Consider the following 21,599-nt stretch of genomic DNA (forward strand, 5'->3'; position numbering starts at 1 on the left):
AACTCTGTGTTGTTGTTTGTGTCGCACTGCTTTGCTTTATCTTGGCCAGGTCGCAGTTGTAAATGAGAACTTGTTATCAACTAGCCTACCTGGTTAAACAAAGGTGTTATCAACTAGCCTACCTGGTTAAATAAAAGGTATTATCAACTAGCCTACCTGGTTAAATAAAAGGTATTATCAACTAGCCTACCTGGTTAAATAAAAGGTATTATCAACTAGCCTACCTGGTTAAATAAAAGGTATTATCAACTAGCCTACCTGGTTAAATAAAGGTGAAATACATTTTAAAAAGTTACGTTTAAAAAAAATTGTGCCCTCTCGAGGATTTCTCAGAAAATAATACATGGCACTTTGAAATCTGCAATAAAATTTAAAATAAATAAATATATTCTTTGCGATTACAGTAAATCTATCCAAATCAATGTGAGAACACAAGGGCATGGTAATTTAAGAGATGGCTAGACATTACCAGCCTGGTTCTGTATGGAATGCAGGCACATTATGAGACACAGGCCAGGTCATTATAAATGATAAAAATTTTATTTAAAATTTGTATTGTTTATTTCACTTTTGTTTATCATCTATTTAATGTAAACATGTGTTTCCCATGCCAATATAGCCCCTTAAATTGAGAGAGGGAAAGAGAAAAAACAAGGCCAGGTGTAAATGATACATCTGCTGACTGCTGAGAGGAACACAGGAGCAGCACAGCAGGCCAGAAGAGTCTGTGTCACTCGGTGGGAACCATGTGTGTTCCACTGTGTAGTCCCGCTGGTTAACTAGCTACCGCTGGCCAAAGGACAGGTTCAGAGGCAGCCGCTGACACACACACACACACACACACAATTAGTTGACTCGTGCATTTTAATGTTGGGCTTGAACCTGCACACCGTCTGGTTCTCTAGAACCCAGGTTCCATGCTAAGTGTCATTGATTGGAATTGAAGGAGTGAGAGTGGAAGTGAAGAAGAGAGATGGCGTGGCTGAGTCACTGATTGGAACCCACTCAACCTCAATCAATCAGATATATTCCGCCCTCTGTTTATCCCTTCCATACTCTCTTTCGGTTTCTCTCCTTCACGTTTGCCCCCCCCCTCCCCCGTATCCATGGTGACGGTTGGCTCACACTTGATAGAGGAGGTCGTCAGTACAATCTAATTGCAGTGTTTCTAATTCAATAACACAGTGGGAACCAACCACTGTGATACCACTAATACACCTCCACACACACACACACAGATAGTCTGCTACCATTACTGGTGCCACTCAAATCCAACATTAAATAGGGTGTTTTTTCTTTTCTCTCTGGTAGACTAATTGATAGTTTATTGTTCATTAATTGGCCAGAGATTCAGTTGTCAGGAAACAGGGTAAAACCTCTTGTAAAATGGAGTGAATCGTCTACCCATAATTCTACCCTCTCTCTCTGTCTACCATCCTCTCCCTCCCCCTGTCTACCATCCTCTCCCTCCCTCCACCACCACCTTAGTCTACCCATAATTCTACCATCACCTCCTCCTTATCAACATCACCTCCTTTCTCCTTCTCTCTCTGTCTACCATCACCTCCTCCTTATCAACACCACCTTCTCCTTCTCTCTCTGTCTACCATCACCTCCTCCTTATCAACATCACCTCGTTTCTCCTCCTCTCTCTCTGTCTACCATCACCTCCTCCTCTCTCTCTGTCTACCATCACCTCCTCCTTATCAACATCACCTCCTTTCTCCTTCTCTCTCTGTCTACCATCACCTCCTCCTTATCAACATCACCTCCTTTCTCCTCCTCTCTCTCTGTCTACCATCACCTCCTCCTTATCAACATCACCTCGTTTCTCCTCCTCTCTCTCTGTCTACCATCACCTCCTCCTTATCAACATCACCTCCTTTCTCCTCCTCTCTCTCTGTCTACCATCACCTCCTCCTTATCAACATCACCTCCTTTCTCCTCCTCTCTCTCTGTCTACCATCACCTCCTCCTTATCAACATCACCTCCTTTCTCCTCCTCTCTCTCTGTCTACCATCACCTCCTCCTTATCAACATCACCTCGTTTCTCCTTCTCTCTTTCTGTCTACCATCACCTCCTCCTTATCAACATCACCTCGTTTCTCCTCCTCTCTTTCTGTCTACCATCACCTCCTCCTTATCAACATCACCTCGTTTCTCCTCTCTCTCTCTGTCTACCATCACCTCCTCCTTATCAACATCACCTCCTTTCTCCTCCTCTCTCTGTCTACCATCACCTCCTCCTTATCAACATCACCTCCTTTCTCCTTCTCTCTCTGTCTACCATCACCTCCTCCTTATCAACATCACCTCCTTTCTCCTCCTCTCTTTCTGTCTACCATCACCTCCTCCTTATCAACATCACCTTGTTTCTCCTCCTCTCTTTCTGTCTACCATCACCTCCTCCTTATCAACATCACCTCCTTTCTCCTTCTCTCTCTGTCTACCATCACCTCCTCCTTATCAACATCACCTCCTTTCTCCTCCTCTCTTTCTGTCTACCATCACCTCCTCCTTATCAACATCACCTCGTTTCTCCTCCTCTCTCTGTCTACCATCACCTCCTCCTTATCAACATCACCTCCTTTCTCCTCCTCTCTCTGTCTACCATCACCTCCTCCTTATCAACATCACCTCCTTTCTCCTCCTCTCTCTCTGTCTACCATCACCTCCTCCTTATCAACATCACCTCCTTTCTCCTCCTCTCTCTCTGTCTACCATCACCTCCTCCTTATCAACATCACCTCGTTTCTCCTCCTCTCTTTCTGTCTACCATCACCTCCTCCTTATCAACATCACCTCGTTTCTCCTCCTCTCTCTGTCTACCATCACCTCCTCCTTATCAACATCACCTCCTTTCTCCTCCTCTCTCTGTCTACCATCACCTCCTCCTTATCAACATCACCTCCTTTCTCCTTCTCTCTCTGTCTACCATCACCTCCTCCTTATCAACATCACCTCCTTTCTCCTCCTCTCTTTCTGTCTACCATCACCTCCTCCTTATCAACATCACCTTGTTTCTCCTCCTCTCTTTCTGTCTACCATCACCTCCTCCTTATCAACATCACCTTGTTTTCTCCTCTCTTCTCTCTGTCTACCATCACCTCCTCCTTATCAACATCACCTCCTTTCTCCTTCTCTTTCTGTCTACCATCACCTCCTCCTTATCAACATCACCTCCTTTCTCCTTCTCTCTCTGTCTACCATCACCTCCTCCTTATCAACATCACCTCGTTTCTCCTCCTCTCTTTCTGTCTACCATCACCTCCTCCTTATCAACATCACCTCGTTTCTCCTCCTCTCTTTCTGTCTACCATCACCTCCTCCTTATCAACATCACCTCGTTTCTCCTTCTCTCTTTCTGTCTACCATCACCTCCTCCTTATCAACATCACCTCGTTTCTCCTCCTCTCTCTGTCTACCATCACCTCCTCCTTATCAACATCACCTCGTTTCTCCTCTCTCTCTGTCTACCATCACCTCCTCCTTATCAACATCACCTCGTTTCTCCTCCTCTCTTTCTGTCTACCATCCTCTCCCTCCCTCCACCACCTCCTTTCTCCTCCTCTCTTTCTGTCTACCATCCTCTCCCTCCCTCCACCACCTCGTTTCTCCTCCTCTCTTTCTGTCTACCATCCTCTCCCTCCCTCCACCACCTCCTTTCTCCTTCTCTCTTTCTGTCTACCATCCTCTCCCTCCCTCCACCACCTCGTTTCTCCTCCTCTCTTTCTGTCTACCATCCTCTCCCTCCCTCCACCACCTCGTTTCTCCTCCTCTCTTTCTGTCTACCATCCTCTCCCTCCCTCCACCACCTCGTTTCTCCTCCTCTCTTTCTGTCTACCATCCTCTCCCTCCCTCCACCACCTCGTTTCTCCTCCTCTCTTTCTGTCTACCATCCTCTCCCTCCCTCCACCACCTCGTTTCTCCTCCTCTCTTTCTGTCTACCATCCTCTCCCTCCCTCCACCACCTCCTTTCTCCTCCTCTCTTTCTGTCTACCATCCTCTCCCTCCCTCCACCACCTCGTTTCTCCTCCTCTCTTTCTGTCTACCATCCTCTCCCTCCCTCCACCACCTCCTTTCTCCTCCTCTCTTTCTGTCTACCATCCTCTCCCTCCCTCCACCACCTCGTTTCTCCTCCTCTCTTTCTGTCTACCATCCTCTCCCTCCCTCCACCACCTCCTTTCTCCTCCTCTCTTTCTGTCTACCATCCTCTTACTTAGTCATCCTCTCCCTCCCTCCACCACCTCCTTTCTCCTTCTCTCTTTCTGTCTACCATCCTCTCCCTCCCTCCACCACCTCGTTTCTCCTCCTCTCTTTCTGTCTACCATCCTCTCCCTCCCTCCACCACCTCCTTTCTCCTTCTCTCTTTCTGTCTACCATCCTCTTACTTAGTCATCCTCTCCCTCCCTCCACCACCTCCTTTCTCCTTCTCTCTTTCTGTCTACCATCCTCTTACTTAGTCATCCTCTCCCTCCCTCCACCACCTCCTTTCTCCTTCTCTCTCTGTCTACCATCCTCTTACTTAGTCATCCTCTCCCTCTCTCCACCACCTCCTTTCTCCTCTCTCTCTGTCTACCATCCTCTTACTTAGTCATCCTCTCCCTCCCTCCACCACCTCCTTTCTCCTCCTCTCTTTCTGTCTACCATCCTCTCCCTCCCTCCACCACCTCCTTTCTCCTTCTCTCTTTCTGTCTACCATCCTCTTACTTAGTCATCCTCTCCCTCCCTCCACCACCTCCTTTCTCCTCTCTCTCTGTCTACCATCCTCTCCCTCCCTCCACCACCTCCTTTCTCCTCTCTCTCTGTCTACCATCCTCTTACTTAGTCATCCTCTCCCTCCCTCCACCACCTCCTTTCTCCTTCTCTCTCTGTCTACCATCCTCTTACTTAGTCATCCTCTCCCTCCCTCCACCACCTCCTTTCTCCTTCTCTCTCTGTCTACCATCCTCTTACTTAGTCATCCTCTCCCTCCCTCCACCACCTCCTTTCTCCTTCTCTCTTTCTGTCTACCATCCTCTCCCTCCCTCCACCACCTCCTTTCTCCTCTCTCTCTGTCTACCATCCTCTCCCTCCCTCCACCACCTCCTTTCTCCTTCTCTCTCTCTCTCTGTCTACCATCCTCTTACTTAGTCATCCTCTCCCTCCCTCCACCACCTCCTTTCTCCTTCTCTCTCTCTGTCTACCATCCTCTTACTTAGTCATCCTCTCCCTCCCTCCACCACCTCCTTTCTCCTTCTCTCTCTGTCTACCATCCTCTTACTTAGTCATCCTCTCCCTCCCTCCACCACCTCCTTTCTCCTTCTCTCTCTGTCTACCATCCTCTTACTTAGTCATCCTCTCCCTCCCTCCACCACCTCATTTCTCCTTCTCTCTCTGTCTACCATCCTCTTACTTAGTCATCCTCTCCCTCTCTCCACCACCTCCTTTCTCCTCTCCACCTCTCTACCTCCAGCTACCTCCACCTCTCCTCCCCTTTCACTTCTCCACAGAAACCTACCTCCACCTCTCCTCTCCTCTCACTTCTCAACAGAAACCTACCTCCACCTCTCCTCTCCTCTCACTTCTCAACAGAAACCTACCTCTACCTCCTCTCCTCTCACTTCTCAACAGAAACCTACCTCCACCTCTCCTCCCCTCTCACTTCTCAACAGAAACCTACCTCCACCTCTCCTCTCCTCTCACTTCTCCACAGAAACCTACCTCCACCTCTCCTCTCCTTTCACTTCTCCACAGAAACCTACCTCCACCTCTCCTCTCCTCTCCTCTCACTTCTCCACAGAAACCTACCTCCACCTCTCCTCTCCTCTCACTTCTCCACAGAAACCTACCTCCACCTCTCCTCTAATTTCTCCACAGAAACCTACCTCCACCTCTCCTCTCATTTCTCCACAGAAACCTACCTCCACCTCTCCTCTCATTTCTCCACAGAAACCTACCTCCACCTCTCCTCTCCTCTCCCTTCTCCACAGAAAGTGGAGTGTGTGTGTGTCAGAGTATGACTATGAGTGTGTGTGTGTGTGTCAGAGTATGACTATGAGTGTGTGTGTGTATCAGAGTATGACTATGAGTGTGTGTGTCAGAGTATGAGTGTGTGTGTGTCAGACTATGAGTGTGTGTGTGTGTATCAGAGTATGACTATGAGTGTGTGTGTGTCAGAGTGAGAGTATGAGAGTGTGTGTGTCAGAGTATGAGAGTATGAGAGTGTGTGTGTGTGTCAGAGTATGACTATGACTGTGTGTGTGTGTGTGTGTCAGAGTATGACTATGAGTGTGTGTGTGTGTGTCAGAGTATGACTGAGTGTGTGTGTGTGTCAGAGTATGACTATGAGTGTGTGTGTGTGTGTCAGACTATGAGTGTGTGTGTCAGAGTATGACTATGAGTGTGTGTCAGAGTATGAGTTTGAATGTGTGTCAGAGTATGAGTGTGTGTGTGTCAGAGTATGAGTGTTTGTGTGTGTGTGTCAGAGTATGACTATGAGTGTGTGTCAGAGTATGAGTGTGTGTGTCCGAGTATGAGTGTGTTTGTGTGTGTCAGAGTATGACTGAGTGTGTGTGTGTCAGAGTATGACTGAATGTGTGTGTGTCTGTGTCAGAGTATGACTATGAGTGTGTGTGTGTCAGAGTATGAGTGTGTGTGTGTGTGTCAGAGTATGACTGAGTGTGTGTGTGTCAGAGTATGACTGAATGTGTGTGTGTGTGTGTGTGTGTCAGAGTATGAGTGTGTGTGTGTGTGTGTGTGTGTCAGAGTATGAGTGTGTGTGTGTGTGTCAGAGTATGACTGTGAGTGTGTGTGTCAGAGTATGAGTGTGTGTGTCAGAGTATGACTATGAGTGTGTGTGTGTCAGAGTATGAGAGTGTGTGTGTGTCAGAGTATGACTATGAGTGTGTGTGTGTCAGAGTATGACTATGAGTGTGTGTGTGTGTGTGTGTCAGAGTATAAGTGTGTGTCTCAGAGTATAAGTGTGTGTGTCAGAGTATGACTGTGTGTGTGTGTGTCAGAGTATGACTATGTGTGTGTGTGTGTGTGTCAGAGTATGACTGTGTGTGTGTGTGTGTCAGAGTATGAGTGTGTGTGTCAGAGTATGACTATGAGTGTGTGTGTGTCAGAGTATGAGAGTGTGTGTGTGTCAGAGTATGACTATGAGTGTGTGTGTGTGTGTGTCAGAGTATGACTATGAGTGTGTGTGTGTGTGTGTGTCAGAGTATAAGTGTGTGTCACAGAGTATAAGTGTGTGTGTCAGAGTATGACTGTGTGTGTGTGTGTCAGAGTATGACTGTGTGTGTGTGTCAGAGTATGACTATGTGTGTGTGTGTCAGAGTATGAGTGTGTGTGTGTGAGAGTATGAGTGTGTGTGTGTGTATCAGAGTATGACTATGAGTGTGTGTGTGTCAGAGTATGACTATGAGTGTGTGTGTGTCAGAGTATGAGAGTATGAGAGTGTGTGTGTGTGTCAGAGTATGACTATGAGTGTGTGTGTGTGTGTGTGTGTGTGTCAGACTATGAGTGTGTGTGTGTGTGTGTCAGAGTATGACTATGAGTGTGTGTGTGTGTGTCAGAGCATGACTGAGTGTGTGTGTGTGTCAGAGTATGAGAGTATGAGAGTGTGTGTGTGTGTCAGAGTATGACTATGAGTGTGTGTGTGTGTGTGTGTGTCAGACTATGAGTGTGTGTGTGTCAGAGTATGACTATGAGTGTGTGTGTGTGTGTCAGAGCATGACTGAGTGTGTGTGTGTGTCAGAGTATGACTGAGTGTGTGTGTGTGTCAGAGTATGACTATGAGTGTGTGTGTGTGTGTGTGTGTGTGTGTGTGTGTGTGTGTGTGTGTGTGTGTGTGTGTGTGTGTGTGTGTGTGTCAGACTATGAGTGGGTGTGTGTGTGTGTGTCAGAGTATGACTATGAGTGTGTGTGTGTGTGTGTGTCAGAGTATGAGTTTGAATGTGTGTCAGAGTATGAGTGTGTGTGTGTCAGAGTATGAGTGTGTGTGTGTCAGAGTATGAGTGTGTGTGTCCGAGTATGAGTGTGTGTGTGTGTGTGTCAGAGTATGACTGAGTGTGTGTGTGTCAGAGTATGACTATGAGTGTATGTGTGTCAGAGTATGAGTGTGTGTGTGTGTGTGTGTCAGAGTATGACTGTGAGTGTGTGTGTGTGTGTGTCAGAGTATGAGTGTGTGTGTTTCAGAGTATGACTATGTGTGTGTGTGTGTGTGTGTGTGTGTCAGAGAATGACTGTGTGTGTGTGTCAGAGTATGAGTGTGTGTGTCAGAGTATGACTATGTCTGTGTGTGTGTGTGTCAGAGTATGAGAGTGTGTGTGTGTCAGAGTATGACTATGAGTGTGTGTGTGTGTGTCAGAGTATGACTATGAGTGTGTGTGTGTGTGTGTGTCAGAGTATAAGTGTGTGTCACAGAGTATAAGTGTGTGTGTCAGAGTATGACTGTGTGTGTGTGTGTCAGAGTATGACTGTGTGTGTGTGTCAGAGTATGACTATGTGTGTGTGTGTCAGAGTATGAGTGTGTGTGTGTCAGACTATGAGTGTGTGTGTGTGTATCAGAGTATGACTATGAGTGTGTGTGTGTCAGAGTATGACTATGAGTGTGTGTGTGTCAGAGTATGAGAGTATGAGAGTGTGTGTGTGTGTCAGAGTATGACTATGTGTGTGTGTGTGTGTGTGTGTGTGTGTCAGACTATGAGTGTGTGTGTGTGTGTGTGTCAGAGTATGACTATGAGTGTGTGTGTGTGTGTCAGAGCATGACTGAGTGTGTGTGTGTGTCAGAGTATGAGAGTATGAGAGTGTGTGTGTGTGTCAGAGTATGACTATGAGTGTGTGTGTGTGTGTGTGTCAGACTATGAGTGTGTGTGTGTCAGAGTATGACTATGAGTGTGTGTGTGTGTGTCAGAGCATGACTGAGTGTGTGTGTGTGTCAGAGTATGACTGAGTGTGTGTGTGTGTGTCATGAGTATGACTGTGTGTGTGTGTGTGTGTGTGTGTGTGTGTGTGTGTGTGTGTGTGTGTGTGTGTGTGTGTGTGTGTGTGTGTGTGTCAGACTATGAGTGGGTGTGTGTGTGTGTGTCAGAGTATGACTATGAGTGTGTGTGTGTGTGTGTGTCAGAGTATGAGTTTGAATGTGTGTCAGAGTATGAGTGTGTGTGTGTCAGAGTATGAGTGTGTGTGTGTCAGAGTATGAGTGTGTGTGTCTGAGTATGAGTGTGTGTGTGTGTGTGTCAGAGTATGACTGAGTGTGTGTGTGTCAGAGTATGACTATGAGTGTATGTGTGTCAGAGTATGAGTGTGTGTGTGTGTGTGTCAGAGTATGACTGTGAGTGTGTGTGTGTGTGTGTGTGTGTGTCAGAGTATGAGTGTGTGTGTTTCAGAGTATGACTATGTGTGTGTGTGTGTGTGTCAGAGTATGAGTGTGTCAGAGAATGACTGTGTGTGTGTGTCAGAGTATGAGTGTGTGTGTCAGAGTATGACTATGTCTGTGTGTGTGTGTGTCAGAGTATGACTATGAGTGTGTGTGTGTCAGAGTATGAGAGTGTGTGTGTGTGTCAGAGTATGACTATGAGTGTGTGTGTGTGTGTGTGTGTGTCAGAGTATAAGTGTGTGTGTCAGAGTATAAGTGTGTGTGTCAGAGTATAACTGTGTGTGTGTGTGTGTCAGAGTATGACTATGTGTGTGTGTGTGTGTGTGTCAGAGTATGACTATGTGTGTGTGTGTGTGTGTCAGAGTATGACTGTGTGTGTGTGTCAGAGTATGACTATGTGTGTGTGTGTGTGTGTGTCAGAGTATGACTATGTGTGTGTGTGTGTCAGAGTATGACTATGTGTGTGTGTGTGTGTGTCAGAGTATGACTATGTGTATGTGTGTGTGTGTGTGTGTCAGAGTATGACTATGAGTGTGTGTGTGTGTCAGAGTATGTGTGTGTGTGTCAGAGTATGACTATGAGTGTGTGTGTGTCAGAGTATGACTATGAGTGTGTGTGTGTGTGTGTCAGAGTATGAGTGTGTGTGTCAGAGTACACAGCACCAGCAGCAGGAAGACCTATGAAAGAGTCTCGGAACGGTAAATCCATGGACCTCTCAGAGGCTAAACTGGATTCCAGAGTCACATCCCGCCTGAAATATGCTTGTGTGTCTATCGTTGGTCATGTTGTTTAACGATGGTCACACAAGCATATTTTAGGCTGGGTGTGACTCTGGAGTGTGTGTGTGTGTCTGGGGCAAGGGAAATGGGAGTGTCTTCACCGAACAGCCCTTAGTTTTAAAATGGTTGATGTTGAGTGTTTTTGGTCACTTGGTTGTGAAAAGCCCATTCTTCCCCTAAGCCTTCCATTCAGCAGACCACTACCTCCATTTGTAAAGACTATTCTTCACAGGACAATCACACTGAACAAACACAGAAAAACAGATGTAGAGATCTTTAAATTCCTACAGGCATCCTGAGTGATCGACACCTTTCTTTGTGTCAGAGCTCTAATTCACACAACTACCATGTCACAGAACCACATGATTGGACATACGAGGGGGTCACGATTAAGTGTAACACACCTGATCCCAGACTCAGCTGTGCGGTGGCCCTCGGGGAACAACAATAACAGAGAGAGCAGCTGTTCCTAGCCTGGTAATGTGCATAGCTACATGCTAACAGATACCACTGGAAGAAGAAAAAAACCACACTTCGGGGTTAAGGTTTGTGTATTATATATATTCCGGACTCTGCCCGTGTCCGATATTTCTTAATTTCCTTATTTTTACTTCCTTTTTGGATGATGTGCATATTGTTTTGTATTGCTAGGGTACAGCTAGAAACAAGCCTTTCGCTGCTGCACCTGCGATAACATCTGCAAATGTGTGTACACAACCAATAAACTTGGATTTGGTTTGATTCAAGAGGTGAGCTAATTTATTCCTGTTTGGAGAAGCAGGGAGCCTGAAGCTGTCATATTCTGGGAAGAACAGCTAAAGAAGATGACATGGAGCTGCACTAATCAATTATAAATCAAACAGGCCCCTAGATGGCTTCCACTTAGACCAGCCCAGGGCTGGGCCTGTGGGCCTGCTAAAAGAAATACTGGGATCCAACATGGCTCCCCCAGGGAACATGAATGAGGACGAGACAGAAGTGTGTGAATCAAATATGAACTCTTGGTTCTTTAAAAACAGGGGTCTAGACTAACATCAATATTCATATTCTTTAAGCTTACGGGGGTGTCCTGATTCAGGGATTCCGTTAGGCGGTAATTGCCGGCCGTTAAATAAAAGTGAACATTCCATAAATTGTATCCGGTCCGGGAGGAAAAACAACATTAGGTCGGCCATCAGCGTATCACCCACCACGTTATAATATGAGCTGGAGGCCGTATGCATTTTCAAAACATACTTCATTGATTGAAAATCCGACCATGGAAAGGTGTAGGCAATTATTTAATAAAGAATTTATCCTACCATTTCTACCAGTCTGCGTGTCCGTTATGATTTTCGTATGTGCGTTTTTGTGGAACTATTTTATTTCAATAATAAGGTTTTCCGATCCTCAAAATCAGTGTCACGTGGTTAATCCTAAAACTCTTCATTAAATGATACAAATATACAACCTAACAATCAACTAAAGCACCAGCCTCTGCCATATGGACGCATTGATACACCCTAATCATTTTCTATTTTAGTAGGCAAGTCAGTTAAGAACAAGTTCTATTTTCAATGACGGCCTAGGAACAGTGGGTTAACTGGTCTAGGAACAGTGGGTTAACTGGTCTAGGAACAGTGGGTTAACTGGTCTAGGAACAGTGGGTTAACTGGCCTAGAAACAGTGGGTTAACTGGTCTAGGAACAGTGGGTTAACTGGCCTAGAAACAGTGGGTTAACTGGTCTAGGAACAGTGGGTTAACTGGTCTAGGAACAGTGGGTTAACTGGTCTAGGAACAGTGGGTTAACTGGTCTAGGAACAGTGGGTTAACTGGTCTAGGAACGGTGGGTTAACTGGTCTAGGAACAGTGGGTTAACTGGTCTAGGAACAGTGGGTTAACTGGTCTAGGAACAGTGGGTTAACTGGTCTAGGAACAGTGGGTTAACTGGTCTAGGAACAGTGGGTTAACTGGTCTAGGAACAGTGGGTTAACTGGTCTAGGAACAGTGGGTTAACTGGTCTAGGAACATTGGGTAACTGGTCTAGGAACAGTGGGTTAACTGGTCTAGGAATGGTGGGTTAACTGGTCTAGGAATGGTGGGTTAACTGGTCTAGGAACAGTGGGTTAACTGGTCTAGGAACAGTGGGTTAACTGGTCTAGGAACAGTGGGTTAACTGGTCTAGGAACAGTGGGTTAACTGGTCTAGGAACAGTGGGTTAACTGGTCTAGGAACAGTGGGTTAACTGGTCTAGGAACGGTGGGTTAACTGGTCTAGGAACAGTGGGTTAACTGGTCTAGGAACAGTGGGTTAACTGGTCTAGGAACAGTGGGTTAACTGGTCTAGGAACGGTGGGTTAACTGGTCTAGTGGGAACTGGTGGGTTAACTGGTCTAGGAACAGTGGGTTAACTGGTCTAGGAACAGTGGGTTAACTGGTCTAGGAACAGTGGGTTAACTGGTCTAGGAACAGTGGGTTAACTGGTCTAGGAACAGTGGGTTAACTGGTCTAGGAACAGTGGGTTAACTGGTCTAGGAACAGTGGGTTAACTGGTCTAGGAACAGTGGGTTTAACTGGTCTAGGAACAGTGGGTGGGTTAACTGGTCTAGGAACAGTGGGTTAACTGGTCTAGGAACGGTGGGTTAACTGGTCTAGGAACAGTGGGTTAACTGGTCTAGGAACAGTGGGTTAACTGGTCTAGGAACAGTGGGTTAACTGGTCTAGGAACAGTGGGTTAACTGGTCTAGGAACAGTGGGTTAACTGGTCTAGGAACAGTGGGTTAACTGGTCTAGGAACAGTGGGTTAACTGGTCTAGAAACAGTGGGTTAACTGGTCTAGGAACAGTGGGTTAACTGGTCTAGGAACAGTGGGTTAACTGGTCTAGGAACAGTGGGTTAACTGGTCTAGGAACAGTGGGTTAACTGGTCTAGGAACAGTGGGTTAACTGGTCTAGGAACAGTGGGTTAACTGGTCTAGGAACAGTGGGTTAACTGGTCTAGGAACAGTGGGTTTAACTGGTCTAGGAACAGTGGGTTTAACTGGTCTAGGAACGGTGGGTTAACTGGTCTAGGAACGGTGGGTTAACTGCCTTGTTCAGGGGGGGCAGAACAACAGATTTTTACCTTGTCAGCTCAGGGATTCAATCTCGCAACCTTACAGTTAACTAGTCCAACGCTCTAACCACTAGGCTACCTGCCGCCCATTGGCGGGCTAAATAGCATAAATGAGCGCATGGTACTCAGAAATAGGCCTACGGTGAGGACCTATTAGGAGGTCATTCGTAATGGATGTTAAAAAAAGCAGACTTTGTGAGGTGAAGAAATAATGAGTGAAAAGCTCAGCTTATTAGTGGTGGATGTGGTGACTAAGCCAATCAGAAACCAAACATCCCAAAATGGGCACTTTCCTACATTTGTGAGCAGTAGGCCAGGTAGGCTACGCGTGCTCAGGGACATGCACTCATTATTCATCATTAACCAGGCAGAGAAATCAGACCCATGCTCATATGGAGCTCTACAAACAAAAGACAATGAGAAAATGGACAACTCGTGGTATGAAATAAACCAAAACTCACGTTGTCACAAGTGTAGCAGGTTGTGAACTCTGCAAACAACGTTTCCACTCCGACAACGCTACAATGACTGTAGGCTACAATGACTGTAGGCTACAATGACTGTAGGCTACAATGACTGTAGGCTACAATGACTGTAGGCTACAATGACTGTAGGCTACAATGACTGCAGGCTATAATGACTGCAGGCTACAATGACTGCAGGCTACAATGACTGTAGGCTACAATGACTGCAGGCTACAATGACTGTAGGCTACAATGACTGTAGGCTACAATGACTGTAGGCTACAATGACTGCAGGCTACAATGACTGTAGGCTACAATGACTGCAGGCTACAATGACTGTAGGCTACAATGACTGTAGGCTACAATGACTGTAGGCTACAATGACTGTAGGCTACAATGACTGTAGGCTACAATGACTGTCTGTAGGCTACAATGACTGTCTGTAGGCTACAATGACTGTCTGTAGGCTACAATGACTGTAGGCTACAATGACTGTAGGCTACAATGACTGTAGGCTACAATGACTGCCTGTAGGCTACAATGACTGCCTGTAGGCTACAATGACTGCCTGTAGGCTACAATGACTGACTGTAGGCTACAATGACTGCCTGTAGGCTACAATGACTGACTGTAGGCTACAATGACTGTAGGCTACAATGACAGTAGGCTACAATGACAGTAGGCTACAATGACTGTAGGCTACAATGACTGTAGGCTACAATGACTGTAGGCTACAATGACAGTAGGCTACAATGACAGTAGGCTACAATGACAGTAGGCTACAATGACTGTAGGCTACAATGACAGTAGGCTACAATGACTGTAGGCTACAATGACTGTAGGCTACAATGACAGTAGGCTACAATGACTGTAGGCCTAATTAATAATACAAATACATGAACAGAAATGTAACCAAATGACAGGGATTAACAGTACATTTACTACTGGTGACATATGTAATGGGGAATTGATCAAAAACAATAAAAAGGGCTAACAATTCACATGAAACAACAAATGCACAAGAATTGGTGGGAGACAGCTGAGTGGATTCTGGAGAGCTGAGCTCATGCATTCTGGAACGAGACCCTTCTATAGGCTAACTTCGCCACACGCCCCTACCCTTCTTCTTGGGTCAACATTTTAAATTATACTCAAGACACATTACCTTCCCAAATATTTAAAAATGTTTTTCACCGACAGCTGCAACTCAATAATCAGCGAGGCCTTTTGCCACGCGTGCTGCCTATGAAAGACTTCCTCACATACCCTTCTCTGTACATGAATGCAGTAAGAAGCCAAGGTAAGTTGCTAGCTAGCATTAAACTTATCTTATAAAAAACAATCATCAATCAACCATAATCACTAGTTAACTACACATGGTTGATGATATTACTAGTTTATCTAGCGTTTCCTGCATTGCACATAATCGATGTGGTGCGCATTCGCGAAAAAGGACTGTCGTTGCTCCAACGTGGACCTAACCATAAACATCAATGCCTTTCTTAAAATCAATACACAAGTATATATTTTTAAACCTGCATATTTAGTTAATATTGCCTGCTAACGTGAATTTATTTTAACTAGGTAAATTGTGTCACTTCTCTTGCAACAAGGTCAGGGTATATGCAGCAGTTTGGGCCGCCTGGCTCGTTGCGAACTGTGTGAAGACTGTTTCTTCCTAACAAAGACAGCCAACTTCGCCAAACGGGGGGTGATTTAACAAAAGCGCATTTGCGAAAAAAGCACAATCGTTGCATGACTGTACCTAACCATAAACACCAATGCCTTTCTTAAAATCAATACACAGAAGTATATATTTTTAAACCTGCATATTTAGCTAAAAGAAATCCAGGTTAGCAGGCAATATTAACCAGGTGAAATTGTGTCACTTGTCTTGTGTTCATTTCACGCAGAGTCGGGGTATATGCAACAGTTTGGGACGCCTGGCTCATTGCGAACTAATTTGTCTGAATTTTACGTAATTATGACATAACATTGAAGGTTGTGCAATATCACAGCAATATTTAGACTTATGGATGCCACCCGTTAGATAAAATACAGAACGGTTCCGTATTTCACTGAAATAATACACTTTTTGTTTTCGAGATGATAGTTTCCGGATTCGACAATATTAATGACCAAAGGCTCGTATTTTTGTGTGTTATTATGTTATAATTAAGTCTATGATTTGATATTTGACAGAGCAGTCTGACTAAGCGATGGTAGGCGACCAGCAGGCTCGTAAGAATTCATTCAAACAGCGCTTTCGTGCGTTTTGCCAGCAGCTCTTTGCAATGCTTCACGCACAGCGCTGTTGCCTGTCAACTCCCGAGATTAGGCTGGTGTAACCAATGTGAAATGGCTAGCTAGTTAGCTGGGTGCGCGCTAATAACGTTTCAAACGTCACTCGCTCTGACACTTGGAGTAGTTATTCCCCTTGCGCTGCAAGGGCCGCGAATTTTGTGGAGCAATGGGTAACGATGCTTCGAGGGTGGCTGTTGTCGATGTGTTCCTGGTTCGAGCCCAGGTAGGGGCGAGGTGAGGGACGGAAGCTATACTGTTACACTGGCAATACTAAAGTGCCTATAAGAACATCCAATAGTCAAAGGTATATGAAATACAAATGGTATAGAGAGAAATAGTCCTATAAATACTTTATTAACTACAACCTAAAACCTCTTACCTTGGAATATTGAAGTCTCATGTTAAAAGGAACCACCAGCTTTCATATGTTCTCATGTTCTGAGCAAGGAACTTAAACGTTAGCTTTTTTACATGGCACATATTGCACTTTTACTTTCCTCTCCAACACTTTGTTTTTGCATTATTTAAACCAAATTGAACATGTTTCATTATTTATTTGAGGCTAAATTGATTTTCATTGATGTATTATATTAAGTTAAAATACGTGTTCATTCAGTATTGTTGTAATTGTCATTATTACAAATAAAACATTTAATCGGTATCGGATTTTTTTGGTCCTCCAATAATCGGTATCGGCGTTGAAAAATCATAAACGGTCGGCCTCTAATAGACATCCCGTCTTTACTCAGCCTAGACAGCCACCCTGGGGAATTCCTGATTCCACCGGGATTATGTTGGAGAGGCTTCCAATAAACAACACCCTCTGTGTTCGGTCTTATTTTTTACCCCTTTATCTCCACAACTGGTAGTTATAGTCTCGTCTCATCGCTGCAACTCCCGTACGGACTCGGGAGAGGTGAAGGTCTCGAGCCGTGGGTCCTCCAAAACACAAAACACGCTGCTTCTTGTCACAGTGCTCACTTTTAATTTGATTTTTTACCTTTATTTAACTAGGCAAGTCAGTTAATTAAGAAAAAAATCTTATTTTCAATGACGGCCTAGGAACAGTGGGTTAACTGCCTGTTCATGGACAGAACGACAGATTTGTACCTTGTCAGCTCGGGATTTGAACCTGCAACACCGTACAACTGGCGACCGAAGTCATCGTGCACACGCCCGGCCAACCACAAGGAATCACTAGAGCGCGATGGGACAAGGACATCCCGGCTGGCCAAACCCTCCCCTAACCCGGACGATGCTGGGCCAAACCCTCCCCTAACCCGGACGATGCTGGGCCAAACCCTCCCCTAACCCGGACGATGCTGGGCCAAACCCTCCCCTAACCCGGACAATGCTGGGCCAATTGTGCGCCGCCTCATGGGTCACCCCGTCTCGGCCGGCTGCGACACAGCCTGGGATCAAACCCAGATCTGTAGAGACGCCTCTAGCACTGCGATGCAGTGCCTTAGACCACTGTGCCACTAGTAAGGCCCCTCTGTGTTCTGTTAGACAGGTAGCTCTTTATCCACGGTATAGCAGGTGGTGTAAAGCCATAACACAAGTTATTCCAGCAGCAGACTATGATCGATAATGTCAAAAGCCACACTGAAGTCTAACAAAACAGCCCCCACAATATTTGTATTATCAACTTCTCTCAGCCAATCCTCAGTGCTGTGCTTGTTCCCTATGAGCGTGCTGTAAGTCTGTTGTCAATTTATTTGCTATAAAATAGCATTGTATCTAGATTGTGCACTCTGCAAACAACATATCCACTCTGACAATGAGAACTGTAAAAGATTAATAATAATATATTGAATGCATCAACAGAAATTACAGTAACCAAACAAACATTGTAGATGAGAAATTATGGGAATTAACAGTCAATCTACTACTGTTGAACCACCCCCGTGGTCTCCACAATGGACTAGTCCACTGAGACTGGCATCACTCAAGACAGGCGTCAATCAAGACATGTGCCATACATTTTGTATAACATTTTTTGTTGTTGCAACTGCTCGACTAAAAAGTGACTGGTCGACCAACAGCCTATCGCCCAGTCAATCGACCTGTCAACTACATGGGGTCAGCCCTACCAAATGAGCAACCCATCCTAGTTGTTGTATCTTTAGATCTACCATCTTTCTCTAACATCTACCGTTCTGTTTAGAATGCTGTTTTTCCCCTTTCCCTGCCAATTACATTTAGGCAAATGTTTGAAAATGCTGTTTCATTGGCTGCTTCATTACAGGAGTTGCATGTTTTTGTTCAGATTAATTACCATAATCTACATGTGAATTCTGTCATTGTGATCACTGTGGGTGGATGCACTAATGAATACGTGTCTGGTACATTTCTCAAATGGCCGGTAAATAAAAAATCTTCTCATCATGTTGTCCAGCGCCACATTTTCCTAAGGGATGTACCAGGATGTAGTTGGTGTTACCAGAGAAAATAGAGGGAGTCCCTAGACACACACCGCTCTGTAGTAGTGTCTCAGAGAGCAGACTAAACAGACGACAAGCCAACTGGTCACAGCATGGCTGGACAGCATGACTGACTCACAGACCTGGCCTTGGACTTGGACTTCAGCACTTCTGTCCGTCTGGTCGGACAAGCTCACCTTTTGGGGATACTACAGAGAATATGGTCTAGGCCAGAACTGACCTCTCACGAGTAGAGGTCGACCGATTATGATTTTTCAAAGCCGATACCAATTAATCGGCTGATTTTTATTTATTTATTTGTAATAATGACAATTACAACAATACTGAATGAACACTTATTTTGACTTAATATAATACATCAATAAAATCAATTTAGCCTCAAATAAATAATGAAACATGTTCAATTTGGTTTAAATAATGCAAAAACAAAGTGTTGGAGAAGAAAGTAAAAGTGCAATATGTGCCATGTAAAAAAGCTAACGTTTAAGTTCCTTGCTCAGAACATGAGAACATATGAAAGCTGGTGGTTCCTTTTAACATGAGACTTCAATATTCCAAGGTAAGAGGTTTTAGGTTGTAGTTAATATAGTATTTATAGGACTATTTCTCTCTATACCATTTGTATTTCATTAACCTTTGACTATTGGATGTTCTTATAGACACTTTAGTATTGCCAGTGTAACAGTATAGCTTCCGTCCCTCTCCTCGCCCCTACTTGGGCTCGAACCAGGAACACATCGACAACAGCCACCCTCGAAGCAGCGTTACCCATAGCTCCTCAAAAGCCGCGGCCCTTGCAGCGCAAGGGGAATATCTACTCCAAGTCTCAGAGAGAGTGACGTTTGAAACAGTATTAGCGCACACCCAGCTAACTAGCTAGCCATTTCACATTGGTTACACCAGGCATTAGGCTGATAGGCTTGAAGTCATAAACAGCGCTGTGCTCATGAAGAGCTGCTGGCAAAACGCAAGAAAGTGCAGTTTGAATGAATGATTACGAGCCTGCTGCTGCTCAGTCAGACTGCTCTATCAAATCAGACTTAATTATAACATAATAACACACAGAAATACGAGCCTTTGGTCATTAATATGGTCGAATCCGGAAACTATAATTTCAAAAACAAAACGTTTATTATTTCAGTGAAATACGGAACCGTTCGGTATTTTATCTAACGGGTGGCATCCATAAGTCTAAATATTCTTGTTACATTGCACAACCTTCAATGTTATGTAATAATTACGTAATTTCTGGCAAATTATTTCGCAATGAGCCAGGCAGCCCAAACGGTTGCATATACCCTGACTCTGCGTGCAATGAACGCAAGAGAAATGACACAATTTCACCTGGTTAATATTGCCTGCTAACCTGGATTAGTAGTTATAACCAGTGATTATGATTGATTGTTTTTTATAAGATAAGTTTAATGCTAGCTAGCAACTTACCTTGGCTTCTACTGCATTCGCGTAACAGGCAGGCTACTCGTGGAGTGCAATGGTTAGAGCGTTGGACTTGTTAACTGTAAGGTTGCAAGATTAGAACCCCTGAGCTGACAAGGTGAAAATCTGCCCCTGAACAGGCAGTTAACCCACTAGGCTGTCATTGAAAATAAGAATGTGTTCTTAACTGACTTGCCTAGTTAAATAAAGGTATAAAAAAATAAAAAATTGTTATGAAAACTTGATATCGACCCGAATTAATCGGCCATCCCGATTAAATCGGTCGACCTCTACTCTCAAGGTAAGAGGACATAGAGGCATTTTCTATTAAAACTCTGATTTGGCAGATACTACACAGGCCGATGAGTGATTGTCACCAAGAAGAAGCAGCACTGTCAGGTAGGGCAAGAGATAACAAGGCAGAGAGGTGGGCCAGTACACGTTGTGACACCTGACTGGACTAGCCGTGGGTTTATTTCCAGGTGTAAAAGGAATAACACAGGAAACAAATGATCCTGGATCAGAACTAGGCCTACACACACAGATAGTTGAGAGTGAGACCACAGAGAAATGCACTCGTGGCCCAGCTTCCACTCTGGCACCTCCGCCACGAGAACAGAAAGACACACAGGATTGTTTGATCCTGGCACACACACAGCGAGAGATGTTTAACACACACACACACACACACACACACACACAAACAACGAGTCAAGAAGCACACTAATCTTGCACTACAACAAATGATGCTGAGGACACTGACACCCAATGACAGCATCATTTCACCTAAAGATTAACAAGCAGTCAAAGGACATAATTGAGATAAACTGGAATGAACATTCTGTTAACACTTCTGTCAAATCATTTCTACAGATATTGACGATTTAGCCTATTTCAAAATCGACCTGCCACTCTAATATCAAAACACACAACCCTAGAGATCAAAACAAGACATCAACAATAAATGTTCTGAAGTCAGAAAGCTCTTCAAATACACATCTTTCAGTCCTTGATTGCTGAGCATTCATTCAATACACAAAGAGGACTAAGTAATAATGCTGCCTCTGATGGGACGATTCCTCCTGAATTGAGAGTAAATGGCCTGTACTGATCCACTGGTCCTATTCACAAGCAGAACGATCAGACAGCGGTGCAGTCTATTCCCGTCTGCAGTCCTGTAGGCCCTTATTCTGCCTCCCTGTGACAGTTTTATGGCTGCATTGTTTGAGCTGTTTACCATTCAAGCATACAACAGTTTATAACTCAAGCACACAAAGGTAGGCCTACACGTGGTTTCAGGCTTTATCGGGTTAAATCATTGTAGTTTGAGTTCCGTTCCTTTCTCTGGAGCGAATATTTTAATGGCTGTTAATACAGGGTCTTTACTTTGTGTCGAGGTATGCAGTTATGAATAAAAGGCACAATGACATTAATTGTCCCACTTACTTTGCGATAGCTAGACGCCTGTGTTGTCAATACTGCTTGGCCATGAATGATTTTCAGTGATAAGTAATAACGTTATAACACGGCATAGTTATTAAACCATATATAGACAACATTTACATGTCCTAATTATTATGACTGTCGTGATTGATTGCACAAATTCCCACACGGGTTATAACGCCAGCCAGTAGTCACAAAACCAGCGATAAATCCCTATTATAAACCGGATAATCCGAAATTCGCAGATTAGGCTCACATCAATACAATAAT

The 21,599-nt window shown here is 44.7% G+C and overlaps 1 protein-coding gene across 3 annotated transcripts in view; it reads right to left on the bottom strand.

The window, feature by feature from the left end:
- The window catches only part of LOC112247606 (protein FAM168A), a 57,318-nt gene that overhangs the window by 34,793 nt on the left and 926 nt on the right, over window positions 1-21,599 (bottom strand). The gene's annotated exons all lie outside the window — the stretch shown is intronic.

The sequence above is a fragment of the Oncorhynchus tshawytscha genome, linkage group LG13, assembly GCF_018296145.1.
Source record: "Oncorhynchus tshawytscha isolate Ot180627B linkage group LG13, Otsh_v2.0, whole genome shotgun sequence".
NCBI lineage: Eukaryota > Metazoa > Chordata > Actinopteri > Salmoniformes > Salmonidae > Oncorhynchus > Oncorhynchus tshawytscha.